This window comes from Tachypleus tridentatus, chromosome 10, assembly GCF_004210375.1.
Source record: "Tachypleus tridentatus isolate NWPU-2018 chromosome 10, ASM421037v1, whole genome shotgun sequence".
In the NCBI taxonomy this organism is placed as follows: domain Eukaryota; kingdom Metazoa; phylum Arthropoda; class Merostomata; order Xiphosura; family Limulidae; genus Tachypleus; species Tachypleus tridentatus.
Window position 1 is genome coordinate 88,628,167 of NC_134834.1, and position 17,929 is coordinate 88,646,095.

General features: G+C 34.1%; 1 protein-coding gene across 1 annotated transcript in view; it reads right to left on the reverse strand.

Annotated features, from left to right (window-relative positions):
- Positions 1 to 15,515, reverse strand: part of LOC143229831 (uncharacterized) — a 69,092-nt gene extending 53,577 nt beyond the window's left edge. The window contains exon 1 of the mRNA XM_076462648.1: positions 15,385 to 15,515. The gene's annotated coding sequence lies outside the window, so the exon portion shown is untranslated. The remainder of the gene's footprint in view (positions 1 to 15,384) is intronic.
- Between the last annotated feature and the right edge of the window lie 2,414 nt (positions 15,516 to 17,929).

Consider the following 17,929-nt stretch of genomic DNA (forward strand, 5'->3'; position numbering starts at 1 on the left):
ACGGTCCAAGTACTTCCACCACAACCCAGCAGTATACCTTAACATCACATTTCATAACTAACAGAAATCAATAAAATTTGAGAAATTAAGCTTCACCAACAAAGAGACAGAAAAGTGAAGTCAAACGTCAATAAATTCCTTTGCGAGCCAATCAAAATTACGATCATTCATGAAACGAATTTGTTGGATATTCACATAATAATTGCTGGTAAAACCAGTTAAACTGGTAACTTTTAACATACATAGAAAAGCTAGTGTGTTGCGTTGATAACTTTTAACATACATAGAAAAGCTAGTGTGTTGCGTTGATAACTTTTAACATACATAGAAAAGCTAGTGTGTTGCGTTGATAACTTTTAACATACATAGAAAAGCTAGTGTGTTGCGTTGATAACTTTTAACATACATAGAAAAGCTAGTGTGTTGCGTTGATAACTTCTAACATACATAGAAAAACTAGTGTGTTGCGTTGATAACTTTTAACATACATAGAAAAGCTAGTGTGTTGCGTTGATAACTTCTAACATACATAGAAAAGCTAGTGTGTTGCGTTGATAACTTCTAACATACATAGAAAAGCTAGTGTGTTGCGTTGATAACTTCTAACATACATAGAAAAGCTAGTGTGTTGCGTTTTGATTACGCCATGTTCCAGCAACGAAAATTTAACTTAATGTTGTTATTTGTCTATGTGCTGAAAATGTAAAATAAATTGTATGGACAAGAAAAGTGGAAAAAATGTTGACTTCTCATTATAAATTTATGCAGATAAGCTATTACAGGTAGTGCAGATATGCTATTATGCATTTACACAAACAAGCTATTGTTATAGATTGTGCAGAAAAGATATTGTATGACGAAATTGTTTAAATGGACGGCGAGTTATAAAAGAATGAAATCACTCTGTCAGGCAAACTGATAGGTACGCTTTAACGTTAATAAAAATTTACAATGAATATTCATTTAATAAGCAAAGCTGTACTAAACATGTCAGTCCAATAAGTCACGTGAATTTTGTGTAAATAAACAGAAGAAATTTCGTTAAATTTGTTGAATAACTTTGCACAAGTAGCTTCATATTACACCTAATGAGACTCCTAATTGTAGATTGTAAATATCTATCAGGGTACCAATATGGGAGAAAATCCATAAAGGTTAAAAGGAAGAAGCTAAATCAGAATTGTAGGTGTTATTTCTTAATAGATTGCCTTAAAATTTGGTACGTGAAGTAAGAGTCCGATAGGGTGCGTTCTCTGAAAATATGTGGTAATTCAGATTATGACAGTTCGCGCTATAGAAAGTGGTGAATCGCTAAACTATCACTCTTGTTAATAACACACGGTGTGCCTGGTTGGATGTGTTTTGGTCACAGAACATACTACAATGAATCTTAATTTATGTAAATCGGCTGTTATAGGTTTCTTTGTTTATTGAATTATACAATGAGCTATTTGTGCTGTGACCACCACGAGTACCAAAACCATATTTTAACGATTATTACAGATCAAGCATGTAGGCTATAATACATTTATATACATGTGCTATTATATAATAGTCAGATACGCTACTGTGCATTTATATAGATAGGCTATTGTAAGATGTGTAGATTTTCTATGATAATATGAATTTTTATTAATCCTAGATAACCCCTTAGAGATTATGGAACTTCCTCTACAATAAGGAAACTAATGCAGTCAGTGAAATTTCTGGGAGTTAGGTTGACATTTACTGTAGCTTACTTAGATCATGAATGAAAATTTATTTCTGGTCAATGTTTTGGACATGGCAGAGATTGCTACATCTGTTATCAAGTCGGTTCTGGTGGTGCTGGGTAACCCTATTCAGAGGTTTATGGTCTATCATTGCTAAGCATGAGGATATAATTATCTTGAACTCTGTTACATTGGCTATAATCTCATAAGCATAAGACAAATAAGCCCTAAAGTTGCCCAGCAGTTTCAATGCCACCGTTATTGATATCTCCAAATGAGGAGCCCTGTGATGAAAACTGAGAAGTAGGACCAAGTCTGACTCACGGATGGTATCAGATTTACTCTAAACTTCAATGGTAACAATATGTTTATACCTTTTCAGAACGTGGATTCTCTTAAAGATCAATTATGTCTCAGGAAGCAGAGGTAGGATGGGTTTATATGGAATGCTAACTGTCATTGAATCAATACATCTTGAAATTCGTCTATAGTGTTGCTATCACAGCAATGCCAATTCATACTAACCATTGAGTTAGAGAGCAATTTCAACCACCACACCACAAATATATGTTCTGCATGAGGGAGCTTTATCCATGTGCCCAGTTGTATATTTTATATCTTGGAAAATGATGAGGTCTCATTGGTGAAGTGGTCTCAGGACTAGGCCAAGAAAATTATGAAGGTGTACAATTCTCAACCAGACCTTGAAGATGGTTATGAACTACCTCAATCAGAGAACATTCTAGTAATAAAAAGGCTCTGTCAGGAAAAGTCATCGATTATACTGAGGTGCGGGCTCTCTGTGATAAATATGAAGACCAATAATGATTAAGGTGCAGTTTGAGAAGGAAGTGTACCACTTGTAGACTAAGATGGCTGACGGGAAGTAAAACGTTGACAGACTCTGAGTGAGTTATATGTTACATATAACTTCTTTCAAGTAATTTAAAATGTATCTTGTTTTGTTTTTATTAATTTTCAAAAATATTTTGTATTTTAGTGTCCATTCTTCTTTGTGTATATATATTTTTGAGATGAGGTTTTTGTCATACATTATTTATCTCCTTAAAGTTGTATTTTTATGTTTTATTGTTTTCGTCATATCAGGAATGTTTTATTTCTGGTGCGTGTGTGTGACATGTAAACACAATTCTATTATTATTATTATAATTACTTTGTAATTTGAGCTTACATTATACATAGGTATATTACATTATTACTATTGTTTGAAAGTATTTCACTTATTTATATGTTATTATTAAATGAATAAGAATTTTAAAATTATTATTTGTTGTGTAGCTCATAAAGTAATACGAATTACATTTTTACTCTTTATATTAAAAATATCTGTTTTCTTTGTATATTATTAATAGCATGCAAAAACAATGCTCATTTGGTTTCGTACATTTTTTTTGTAAAGATATAGAGTATTCATTTTAAAAGGGGCAAGCTATTATTGTTAAAGTGTTGTATTTTGTTTAATCATTTTATGTATGTATAATATGTCATAACACTTCTTTTTAAGGGTATAGGTGTTCTATTTTAAAAACACTGTTTCTTTATATAAGAAATTTTCATTATTAAGGGACATTTCTTGTGTTAGTGTATGTGTTCTTCATTAAAGGATAAATATGTATTGTGTTTGCCATTGTTAAAGTGATGCTATATAATAAATAATTGTCAAAAGGTATTTATATAATTTAATCAATTTAAAGTATTATTACATATGTTATTTTATATTGTAATAATGACTAAAGCGTCTTCATTGTATTATATTACTGCTTAAAAGTATTGTATTTTCTTTTATATGCACTATCAACTTACTAATGGTTTGTTTGTTTAGAATTAAGCACATAGCTACACAATGGGCTATCTGTGCTCTACCCACTACGGGCATCGAAAGCCGGTTTTTAGTGTGTAAGTCCGCAGACGGGACCGGCATGGCCAAGCGTGTTAAGGCGTGCGACTCGTAATCTGAGGGTCTAGGGTTCACATCTCCGTCGCGCCAAACATGCTTGCCCTTTCAGTCGTGAGGGCATTATAACGTGACGGTCAAACCCACTATTCGTTGGTAAAAGAGTAGCCCAAGAGTTGGCGGTGGATGGTGATGACTAGCTGCCTTCCCTCTAGTCTTACACTGCTAAATTAGGGACGGCTAGCGCAAACAGCCCTCGAGTAGCTTTGCGCGAAATTCAAAAACAAAACAAAGTCCGCAGACATACCATTGTGCCACTTGCGGGCAAAAGATTTCATAGAACACTATTTAGTTTAAACCACCACTTGAGAAAGTGTGTTTTTCTTATAGCAAAGCCACATCCGACTATCTACTGAGTCCACCGAGGGAAATGGAACCCCTGATTTTAGCGTTGTAAATCCGTAGACTTACTGCTGTATCAACGGGGTACCTTACTAATGGATTTTGTTTACTGTAATTCATTATGTATTTGCAAGGTATCATTCTAAATTCAAGTGGTATTTCAAGTTTGTCTCTTATGCGGTAATTTTAGCTTATAGCTAAAGGGCTTGTCTTTTATTATAAGGTATTTTCGTACATTTCATTTATAATCAAAGGATTTTATTTCGTTGTATTTTAGTACAGTTCTTTGTTGAAAGGTTGTGTCTACCACGTGATGAGTAATCATTCATACTTTTCATGTTGATAATTTACAATTAATTAGCTTTTAATTTTCATTTAAATACTAGCTTAAGGGTAATCTTGGAACACAAGAGGAAGGAGCAGCGTAGTGTGTAGGTATATTGTGTATTTTTATTTGCTTACATGAACAAGAAATTCTTCAACATTTTCATTTAGTGCGATATTAGGAAGTGGGTTTAGAAAACCGTTGAGTTGCTTTTCTTCTAGTTATGTTAGTTTATTTGTTATTTCCTTGTCAGTAATATCTACTTCCTTTCGTACAGTGATACTGCTGAAATGTTGCATATTGTGCAAGCAGGTCAACAACTAAAACCAAAATTAAACCAATATAAAGGAACACCTTTATACCTGTACTAATTAATAACCTAATGTCCAACTGCAACGCCACCTAAAATCCGGTACTCGTTTATACGCTCATCCCTAAGACATGTGTCCGACAACGATCACTTGCAATCTCTCTCTTTCTTGACCTGAAGATGACCCAGGCAGGTCGAAACGTTGGTCTCTCCTTATCAATAAAGGTGTTAATATCCATACCAGCCGTTCTGAGATACATTTTTATTTCAAGTGGGTTTCTCGTCATCAAGAAGGTCACTGACAGTAATGCTCTTCACTGGCCAAGGGAATAATATTTAGAATGATCAGTTATTTGGTAGCACAAGTTATTTAATGTGTGAATCTGACGTTTCCTATTTAGTTAAGAACATTGGATTAATAATGTTTTACTTATTTTCCAAAGTTAGCTGGGGGATAGAAAATATCCCGAGATGTTGAAGTTGTTCATTGATTCACACATTCAGGGGACTGTCGAAAGTCTTATGCAAATAACACGTTATATTTGTGCTTGAATTTTATAAATAAAGATTGATTTTCAGTTTATATCACATATCCATTCTTGGCTTAAAATTCCTTTAGTTTAAGGTGTATCTACGGTAAATCAATCTAAATAATTGGCCCGGTATGGCCAAGCGTGTTAAGGTGTGCGACTCGTAATCTGAGGGTTGCGGGTTCGCATCCCCGTCGCGCCAAACATGCTCGCCCTCCCAGCCGTGGGGGCGTTATAATGTGAGGTCAATCCCACTATTCGTTGGTAAAAGAGTAGCCCAAGAGTTGGCGGTGGGTTGTGATGACTAGCTGCTTTCCCTCTAGTCTTACACTGCTAAATTAGGGACGGCTAGCACAGATAGCCCTCGAGTAGCTTTGTGCGAAATTCAAAAACAAACAAACAAATCTAAATAATTTTTCAGATATAAAGCAGATCAACCTAACACTCGTGCAGACATTTGTTTTATCTGAGAATAAAACTTCCCAACATGTTTTTTCTTTATTTGAATGTTTAATCAATATTACAGTGTTCAAGTTTTCCTGAAAATATTTAGATGTAAGTTAAACATTTGTTGATTTGTTGTAAATTTATCTATAGTTTGGTAACTGAATTCCAGGTTAAACTCATAAATTTTTAAAATAGATTAGTAATGATAAATTCATTAGAGCTTGCTTGTGGTAATTTCTTAACTCCAACTTCTAAGTAAAGAGCTAAAAAGCAATATTTTATACTCTATAACTGTAAAAAAAAATATTGGGGCTTACATGTGATTGTACATTGCAGTAAAGAATAATTTCTTTAATGTTGGTACTTAACAAAATATTATTAAAAAACATTTTCAGTTTCTGTGTCCTTCCCATAAATCCTTATATTTCGTTTTTTTTCTTCATATTCTCCTACATACAAATTCTTTCTGAACATTGCAAAACTTTAAAGCGTTTTTTCACTATTCATCCCTACCTGAACATACATACAGGCTCAGCAGTATGTCTACGGACTTACAACACTAAAAACCGAGCTTCGATACCCGTGGTGGGCAGCGCACAGATAGCCCATTGTGTAGCTTTGTGCTTAATTCAAAATAACATACATACAGTTTAATTCGAATATGTCTGATAGGTTAAAATTTCCAAAACGTTCTCTTTTCCTCAAACTTTTGTTGCTACGTCTAACAGAATTCTATAACGTGACTGAAGCCAGTTATTGAACCTGTCAACAATGTAATTTTCGTTGCTATATCTAACAGGATTCAATAATGCGGCTAATAGTAGGTAGTGAAACTGCCAACAATGTAATTTTCATTGCCACATATAACACGATTCTGTAATGTGTTTAAAACTAAGCATTGAGTATTTTCATGTTTGGTAACTTTCCAGAATGTAGTTGAAAAAGTGGCTGTCAGTCAGCAAGGTACTGACTGTATTTTCTCTTTAATTTATTACCTTGATTTCTTGAAGGTGTACTTTACAAGTATTAGGAAAATAAAATATTGCTAAATAAGAAAACTATGTAGAGCTGACTACTGAACATGTAAAAAGAAAACAAACAAGGTATGAATGAGACTTGATCCGGCTAATGATCACACAGCAGACAAAACCGTCTCGACTTTACATGCAGAATAAAATCTCTATATTACTGGCTTTGTCTATCGAAAGCCTGGCGTTTGAACAGAATCTCAGTTATCGTTACTAAGCCTTTTTTTTTATTAGCTTTAAGATATTACTTTTATGACTATTTTAAACTAGAGCAACACTTTACGATTAAAACTTCTGGTTCTATTTGTTTTGCCAGTGAGGAAGTCAGTAATGTACGGATTTTATTTTCCATGTGAAGTCAAAACAACTTAATCTACCATGTAATCATTAGCTGGATTAAGTTCACTTCCATTCCTTCTTTATTTGTTTCTTTTTTTTTCAAGTTCACTAGCCAGCACTACATAGCGTTTTATTTAGCAATACTTTTTTCCTAATATTTGTTTCTTTATTCCTTTCTTATCAAGATGGCGTGCATGAGTTACTGGGTTATAGAGTGTATTCTAAAACTTTATAAATTTTGCATAGAATAATAATAACAAAGGTAGTGCATCAAATGATGATAATAATATAGTTGCTGGGAGAACTAGGCAAACACTATGACTGCTGAAGAAAGATGATGATGAACGAAAATTAGAAATCTTTGTTTTCGCTATTCGCCTATTTTCGACATTGGGACGATCTGGATAGCTGAAAAGCAGCATATACACTAGAGATCGAGCGACTATGCCAGCTAAGTCTTTACATCTAGCTTCTGAGCATTGACAGATACAAAAGCTCCATAAATGGAAATATATCCTTGTTCACTAACTACAAAGCAAAATACGTGCGCTTTAAAGCAACGGTTAGTAATAAGTTGTTAACAGTTAGAAAGTTTTCTCTCTCTCGCTCTGGATTGCTGTATTTAAATATTACCACAGTATTTCTTTTCTTCTTAATGAAAGACCCACTGAGTGAGAAGACGTTTAATTTACATTCGCTTTGCAGATGTTCTATAATTGATGTGACGGCTTAAACTAACAAACAAAAACCTCTGGAAAAAATTATCATTTGCTGGTTTTCTGATGCCCTATGCCCTGATAAATAAAGTATTTACGATACGAAGCTGGATAGAGAGTCCAATAGAGGGAGCTGCCAGCCTCAGTCTCGACATGAAACTTCTATTAATCCTCACTAAATACGATTAATGAGACCTGTTTATTTTGGGGAGGCTCCTAGGCACCCTGGCGTGAGAACAGTCGCTGGTCGCGTTTACCGCATTCCTTAGCACAGTGCGCGCGCGCCTGGTGTCCTGCGCTGACGAACAAGAACCTTGTGACGCGTGACTTCTAAGTGGCCAGTGGGACGCCTGGGATATGTCTTTTTACCCCTCTACTAGTTTATTTGAAACAGATCTGATATGTTTATTCTTCCAGAGCCGCTGGTATAGACGATGTTTACATATCTCAGATGGAGTCCCAGAAAACAGCCACTGTTATACACGACTATATCTTTCCTTGCCGTGTAATATATATATATACATATATATCTTAAAAAACGTTTTCCTTTACTGTTACTATAGTTGAACTGGTATCTTCGTTTTATCTTCTGTATTAGAACATCTCAACTGATTACATCACATCTTAATGAAATTTCTAACTCCAGCCTAATTTCCTCGTGTTTTTCTAAGAAAATAATGACGTAGTTTGAAGTAATTATATGAAATTTGAGTAAAACATTACAGCACTTCCTATGAGTGAAAGCGTAAGTGTGTGTTTTCTTATAGCAAAGCCACAGCAGGCTATTTACTAAACTAAGCCCATTGAGGGAAATCGAACCACTGATTTTAGTGTCGTAAATCCGAAGACATACCGCTATACTAGCAGGGAGCTGAGTGAAAGCAACCACTATATTATAACTATTAACCATATTACATCTGACTTAGCTTATCAGGGCGGCTAGAATACACAGACAGGTAACGGTCTAGGTGGTATTCATACCATCAACTTGTATGAACAACTATTGTTATTATGGTGTAAAGTGGGTAAACTAAGTGAATTGTAAATATGATTCAAATTACACCCAGCGTTTAAGGCGAATTGTAAAGAAAAAGAAATACCAGTAGTTACGGTTGCACGAAAAAAGTTTCCAACTTATCAATATATACTGATATATATACTGCTAAAAACCGACGAATTTAATATTTTGATAAGTTAGTTATAATTAAGCACAAAGCTACCCACCAAGGGTATCGAAACCCAGTTTTTAATTGTTAATTCTTAATTTAATTAGAAAAAGGTACAACTGAACCAAACTGTAGAGAATTACATCCTTGTTGTCGTTCCTTTGTTTAAGCACAAATGTACACAATGGGGTACATGTGCTCTGTCCACCACGGGTATCGAGACCCGGTTTCTAGCTTTGTAAGTCAGCAGACATACCGCTCTGCCACTGACATGTCTGGAGGCAGAGAATTAAGTAATTTTTCTAATAAACCTTTATAAGAACCAATTTCAAACAAAAACTTTTGTTTTCATTAAAGTAAACACTTGGGCCAACATGACCAGGTCGTTAAGGCACTCGACTCGTAATCCGAGGGTCGCAGGTTCTAATCCCTGTTACACCAAACATGCTCGCCCTTTCAGTTGTAAGGGTGTTGTAATGTGACGGTCAATCTCGCTATTCGTTGGTAAAAGAGTAGCCCTAGAGTTGGCAGTGGGTGGTATGACTGGCTGCTTTCCCTCTAGTCTTAAGCTGTTGAATTAGGGACGGCTAGCACAGATAGCCCTCGTTTAGCTATGCGCGAAATTCAAAAAACGAACAATCTAACATCAACATTTAAAAATTATTTCTGTAAAATCTTCTACTCTGCTAGTTCAACGTTTGTTTTAACAAAGAACAAACTGTAATTATAATGACATTTACTTTCGTAAAACTAAGTCTCCGCGCTAACTCATGGGTAACTTCCAAGATTTATCATGCAAGAATTCGAAATTTTATCCCTGCAATGGGCACGGCGCAGTTAGCCTAGTGTGCGGATTTATGCATGAAACAAAACAAATAGTTCTTAAGAAAATAACAAGCTACGGAGAAGAGAACGTTAAACAGGATTAGGTGAGCTTTCACGTTTCTGTTTGTTTGTTTTTCCGAGGAAATCATCATGCAAGTTTTAACCATTTTAAATTTTGGAAGTTGACTCAAGAAATCAATACATATAACTTCATATAATTTATTATAATTTTACCTTTAAACATGAATAATCTATGCTAAAATTATCTGCAGATTGATGACAAAGGATCGTTAAGTTGGTCCACACCCAAACTAAAGTGGTTTTCCTACATTAATTTAACTCTCATGATCGACACGGGTGTTTTTGTTCTCAGGTCTCTATTTTATATTAAAGTTTCTCGAAAGACTGAGTTCATGCGACTACATTGTAATTTGAATTATTTGGGGCTTTCTTGGGTCTCTAAAATATGTTACTTAGACAGCTAAAGTGTCTAAGTGATAAGTTTGTGAGTTTACATGAAAAAATAATTCAATTTGATTATTTTCACGTGCAATATTTAAATAATTAATAAATATTACTTATATATTTGACCAGGTATTTGAACAAAAGCAGTATTTAACAATCCAAACTTTAAAAGAAAACAACGAAACTTTGGTTATTCAAGAATATTCCATGAGAAAAATTACAATGGCACAAGCAAGGCGCTAGAGGAAGTACATGTTTGTTTTTGAATTTCGCGCAAAGCTGCACGAGAGCTATCTGCGCTAGCTGTCCCTAATTTTGCAGTGTAAGACTAGAGGGAAGGCAGCTAGTCATCACCACCCACCCAAGAGAAGCCCAAGAGTTGGCGGTAGGTGGTAATGACTAGCTGTCTTCCATTTAGTCTTACGCTGCTAATTTATGAACGGCTAGCTCAGACAGCTCTCGTGTAGCTTTGCTCAAAATTCAGAACAAAGCAATTTTATCTTTAATTCAACAACCGTTTGCACTAATCAAATCACATGTTAGTGGAAGCATCAACTCCAAAAAATGTTTCCTTTAATTCGTTGAGTCGAAAATGTAATATAATCAGGTTAAACTTGTATAAACATAAGAATGTGAAAACTGCGAGAAAACGATACACAAAATGTTGAAAAATATATTTTGTGCCACCACAAACTTTGCAGCTCATATCATGCTAGGAAATTCAAAAACCAGTTTGAGCATTGTTTATACCAAAATTTAGATTGGGTAACCTTTTCTCAGGGTGATTAGAGCGCAAAATGTTAGTAATGAAGGACTCAAAAGGTAATATTGTTATCTGATTGTTATTATGATATTCTTTGATCACTACGAACAATGAATCTAAAGCTATGTGAAAGATTTCGAAATGAACCTGTATGCATTACCCTGCATTTATCTTTTCCGACAGGTGTGAACCAGCTGTGTGATAATACAGTGGCGCCATAAGAGATGCGTTTAGCATTTATATTCTTGGTTCATAGCAAACTCTCGACCACTCGACGTGCACGTGCACTCTAGCCACAACAAAACTTGATAATGCAATGATATGTCACAGCACTTTCTCAGGAAGGGTATTTGTGTCGCCAAATTCTTAAATGGTGCACAATCAGAGGACACTAAGTATCAAGAAAGGGACGTTCAATGTTGTACATGGAAGTAAAATAGATGCACAGCATAGTGTTTAAAACAGAAAAAAACACACACACACACACTTTTCGACACAATCAGGAGCAATCCCCTTATTTATAAAGTAAACGCTATGGTTACGAAAAGTAATCCTTCGACCCAAAGAACGATTACGATAAAATTGGTCATATCTCTTGGTACTGTTAGCAAAATAATAAGCAAAAGTGTGAAAATAGATAAGCCAAAATGTTACAAGCTTCAAGTCACACCGTAAAATTAAAGGCTATCTTCGTTGTAAACGTAACTGAAGAAACCATAATCACGGCAGTCCCGTTCTACAACATACTTGTAGTCTAAATTATTTTTGTTCCTTGCTCTGTCTAAATGTCCAGTGACGGATTACCTAAGATGTGTAGGCTGAGACTCACTTAGCCGTCTTTCACAGAAGAGTATTACAATAGACTCTGCGGAAGTCGAGAAATAGTGGGAGATCACAGCCATTAGAATAATCAGGGTTTTGATGAACAAAACAATAGCTGTAAGAGCAGTACAATATATTTTAATATGTGACTTAATAAATATAAACATGTTTAAGCTATTCTCTTATATACAATACCGGTTTTGTATCAGTAAGCAAACCTAACCCAACAGTTGTAATAATATTTAACGTGCTCTGTAATTCCGCACACTGTAGTTGACCGAGGATTTATAAAGATATCAAGATTACAAAAAAAGTAGATTTGTTTAGATCATATAGCACTAAGATTACCGAAATGCAGGTCAGAGCTCAGTTGTTGTGTGTTTTCAGTACAACTACTCAACCTATTATTAACACCTTTTAAGTTTTTTATGCTATAATAATTTTGAGTATAATGCTCGGTATGTTATTCTGGCATTTCTAAACGTCAGAGTTAATTAAGAGACTACGAAAATGAAAGATAGGCGTTCGATAAGCATTTATAGCAGCAAACTGTTTAGTATGTTACACCCTACATAAGCAATCTCGTGTACTCGCAGACATGCCTTTGTGTCAACTCATATAATAAGAGAATATTCACGTCCTTCAAACTTAGCAAACCGTGACAGTCCAAGCGGTGAGAACGTAGACTTCTTAACTTGATTAGATGGGATTGTTTGCAGCACATTCTTCCCAGAGCTGGAGTACATCACGTGAACTTTGTCTTCATAATATCCAGATACGCTGGGGATTGCTGGGACTTCCCCTGAATGAAAGATCACGAACGCCCTGTTATGTGATCAAAGTCATATCTGAATGATTTAATTTGATTCATTGCTCCAACACGTAAAAACTGATGTAATAAAACTACTAGGGTAATTGAAATACCTTAATACGGCTGTTAAAATAATACTTTTACAATTATATAAATTGGTGGACATCATTTTTGAAGGTGCCACATTATCCTACAGGATCAGAAACATAATAATTGGTGGAATTCGGCCCTTTAGCAGTACATTAAATATTTTAAAGATGTCGCTTCTCATTTACGTCTTATTGCACTACAACTGTTATTGTACCGTGTTAATTACTAAATGTTCAATTGGTTAATAGGCTTAGTGTGGCGTTCTTCTGTTGGTTGTTAGTTTTCTTGCATGTTGATCAAGTTAAGAATTTGTGGGAGTTGTGCATAAGTCTTTAACATGTTAGATTTTATTATTGGAGCACCTTATGTTCATTAATCGTTTAATAAAAAGTTTGAAACATTCCAACACCGTTACCTCGTAGTACTTTGGTTTACACAAGCTGTAAACTGATGTAGCCGTGGTTAGTTTTACAATCGTTTGACGTAAGGCTCGTGCAGAGAGAGTGAAACTTAGCTATTATTCAACACGTTAAAAATTAAATGTTCGTTGGGCTGAAGAACAACAACGTCCAAATACACGACAAAGTTTAGATACAATACCTGATATATTAACATTATAATATACAACACCTGATATATTAACAATATAATATACAATACCTGATATATTAATATTATAATATACAATACCTGATATATTAACATTATAATATACAATACCTGATATACTAACATTATAATATACAACACCTGATATATTAACAATATGATATACAATACCTGATATATTAACATTATAATATACAATACCTGATATATTAACATTATAATATACAATACCTGATATATTATATTATATAATACCTGATATATTAACAATATAATATATAATACCTGATATACTAACATTATAATATACAATACCTGATATACTAACATTATAATATACAATACCTGATATATTAACATTATAATATACAATACCTGATATATTAATATTATATTATATAATACCTGATATATTAACAATATAATATATAATACCTGATATATTAACATTATAATATACAATACCTGATATATTAACAATATAATATATAATACCTGATATACTAACATTATAATATACAATACCTGATATACTAACATTATAATATACAATACCTGATATATTAACATTATAATATACAATACCTGATATACTAACATTATAATATACAATACCTGATATACTAACATTATAATATACAATACTTGATATATTAATATTATATTATATTATATTATATTATATTATATTATATTATATTATATTATATTATATTATATAATACCTGATATATTAACAATATAGTATATAATACCTGATATATTAACATTATAATATACAATATCTGATGTATTACTATTATATTATATAATACCTGATATATTAACATTATAATATACAATACTTGATATATTAATATTATATTATATTATATTATATTATATTATATTATATTATATTATATTATATTATATTATATTATATTATATTATATTATATTATATTATATTATAATATATTATATTATATTATATTATATTAACAATATAGTGTATAATACCTGATATATTAACATTATAATATACAATATCTGATGTATTACTATTATATTATATAATACCTGATATATTAACATTAGGTCACAACCGGATCACCTCTAACAAACTTTTGCTTACTCTCGTATAAAATGGCTTTAAAATGAGAGACTATTTACAATTTCTTTATTGAACCCACCTCAACAATATCATTTAACCTTCCTATTATCAGAATATATCAAACAGAAATATTATATGATTTAGGTATGCCTCTAGCTCCCAGTCTGGGGATAATAACGTTAAAAGTGGGGTTTAGGTACTAGCGTTTGGGGGAGCAAAGACTGTTCATAATGTTGCTTTATGTCTAACAGTCAGCCTCTGTTGGTGTGCTAAAATCAACCAGTGACGAATTTCTAATTAATCATATAAATAGCACCTGGCCCACTACAATATCTGTTGTATCCCAGCCAGCCTTGTCAGTACTGCATATATCAGGTGTAGTCAGTTGACATATTATAACACATTCGTATTTTTGTTTTCGTTTCATCAAAAAAATATGTTTCCAAGTGCAAAAACTATGGGCTATCCATGTTGATAACCAAAAGTCTACTTATCACAGCCCCCCGCTAGTACAGCGGTATGTCTCCGGATTTACAACGCTAAAATCAGGGGTTCGATTCCCCTCGGTGGGCCACAGCAGATAGCCCGCTGTGGCTTTGCTATAAGAAAACACACACTTACCACAGTCATTGGAATCTAAAAAATTACTAGATTATGAGGGACCCTCTGAGGCTCATAGATTCATATAGATAGTATAAATTCTAACACAATTGGCTGGTATCAGCAATCATATACCTAGCATTACCGTAAAGGTATTAACACAGTTCACATTGAGTACTTAAATCCAACTTGATATTGGTATTTAATATGAAACCGGCCCCAGCGACACAGCTGTAAGTCTGCAGGCTTACACTGTTAGAAACCGGATTTCGATTTCCGTTGCGCACAGAGCACAGATAGCCTGTTGTATAACTTTGTGCTTTACAAAGAACATTAATTTGTAAGAACTGCGTATTTGAGATCGATAAAGTTAGTCCCAGCTCAATAATTAGATTATTAATATTTTATACTTACACGTGAAGCTAGTACCAACGAATGCACACCCAGAGCTTCTTACCTACTGGTTTATGGAACTACGGTATCTCTTTGTAAAGACATTTCTTCCTCTTTGAACAATGCCGTTTTCCTGTAGAGTTACTTCCTGCAATATCCCCGCCATGTCCACATTTCCTGACAGACTTTAACAAATTCACACAGTGCCAACCTGGCCCTTTCATATTACGTCACGCTACAAGCAGTTCCATTCTTCTGTAGACGTAATGTCTATCTCGAAGTAGGTGTATCCTTAAGGTAACAAATTTTAAGATCTCATGTTTGAGAGGTCGTATTAAAAGTGACCCTACAAACATATCAGTCCTCACAGAATAGCTTTGCTACGTTTCATCCATAAAATTTACAATTCTGATTCAACTAAAAGAGCATCACAGTTGATACGTTTATTAGTTATATAATTACTGTTCCTTATGGATTTACCAACTCATTTACCAGTCTTTACTCGTCTTTCCTATAGACAAAAGTGTTTAATCATTGGATACACCAACTGCATAATTTCATGCAGTTAGTGTTTGAGCAATAACACAAATTCAACATAAAAGGTTCTAGCAACTGGAGCACTTACCTGAGCCAATATCAGAATAACTTCGTAATATCAATAAATGTTGTTGTTAAAATGCTCAGTGAAAGGACGTTCTGGCCCACAATGGCCAGGTGGTTAAGTCGCTCGACTCGTGATCCGAGGGTCGCGAGTTCGAATCTTCGTCACACCAAACATGCTTGCCATTTCAGCCGTGGGGGCGTTATAAAGTTACGATAAATCCCACTATTCGTTGGTAAAAGAGTAGCCCAAGAGTTGGCGGTGGGTGGTGATGACTAGTTGTCTTCCCTCTAGTCTTACACTGCTAAATTAGGGACGACTAGATTTGATAGACCTCATCTAGCTTTGTGCGAAATTCAAAAACAAACAATCAAAGGATGTCTCCAATGGTAGTGGTAAATTTTCAGTTGAATACATCTCCAACTAAATAATCACTCAATACAGCGAATCTTTGGATCTAAAAAGCAATACGAAAATGTGTCTGAATGTAGGTATTTTTCAATGAACATGGACTTTTTTTGGTAGGAAAACAAGGAATAATATTTTACATGTGCCCGTCAAGTTTCATGACAATCCGATTATTATTGACTGAGTTATCAAATAGTGTGAAAAGTTAACAGATAAGGTTCTTATATTTTTATTTTCATGAATTTGACCTAGAATCTCGAAAAGCTAATCACTTTTGAGTTGAGTCATGGTCCAAATGTATACCATATTTCGTCCAACTCTTTTCAGTCATTTTTGAAAAATCTTGTTGGAAAACACGCACACAAACACACACTTGAGTGAAAACATAACTTCCACCCATCTTCGGTGGCCGAGGAAATAAATTTTACTTTCACAACAAAGCATTTAGAAAAACAACGGTTTCTATGTCACACCCAAGCCTATCTGAAGTGATGGTGTCATTAGAAAACGGAATGTTGTAATTCAAGCCATCTATGTTGTAAAGATGGTCATATATTCTGAAACCGTTAACAAGTTTGATGTTGGCAAAAGAATCGCATGCAAAACGATCACATATTTCCAACTAAACGCAAAAGTCGTGTGTAATAATAACGATTTCATTCGACCTCAAGCCTGTCTTCTCTTCTGATGCATCTCTAATAGAGCTAGTGTAAGGGCAATTAATTCATTTCTAGACACAATATTTATATAAAAACGCGAAAGACCTGTAAGTGGCATTTTGTTCCGGTGTTATGGTTTTATTTTATGGTTTGGTTAGTGGTACAGTTGCTTCTGGAACAAGTTTATAACGATTAAAGAAAAGTAAAAATGAATCGTGTCTTCACGAGGCTGAGTGGTTAAGAACAAACAAAACTCGACTCATAATTTCCAAATGAGAATTCGGTTTTTACGAGGTAATTTTAGAACAATAAAGTTTGCAGATGTTACAGTCTATTATTAATACTAACAATGTAGTGATTTGTAATACTAATTGTTCTAATTTGGTCTGTTTAAAAAGACTAATTACAGATGATAATAATCAAAGTTATTAACGTAATTATGAATATTTTGTTTTGCTGATACAGATCAAATTAATCAAATACCATCTTAATGATTTCTGATAGCTTTGAGTTCCTGCTCTTAGCGTGTTAAGGCGTGCGACTCGTAATCTGAGGGTCGCGGGTTCGCATCCCGTCGCGCCAAACATGCTCGCCCTTTCATCCGTGGGGGCGTTAAAATTTGACGGTCAATCCCACCATTCGTTGGTAAAAGAGTAGCCCAAGAGTTGGCGGTGGGCGGTGATGACTAGCTGCCTTCCCTCTAGTCTTACACTGCTAAATTAGGGACGGCTAGCACAGATAGCTCTCGAGTAGCTTTGTGCGAAATTAAAAAAAAAACAAAAGAAAATGTTCCTTCTCTACTTTGTGGAACAATATTACAGTCTTCTGTAATGGTGTAACCTATGGTTTTTATACAAGTAGTGATTATTAACCAATACATAATTAATTGTACATAAAC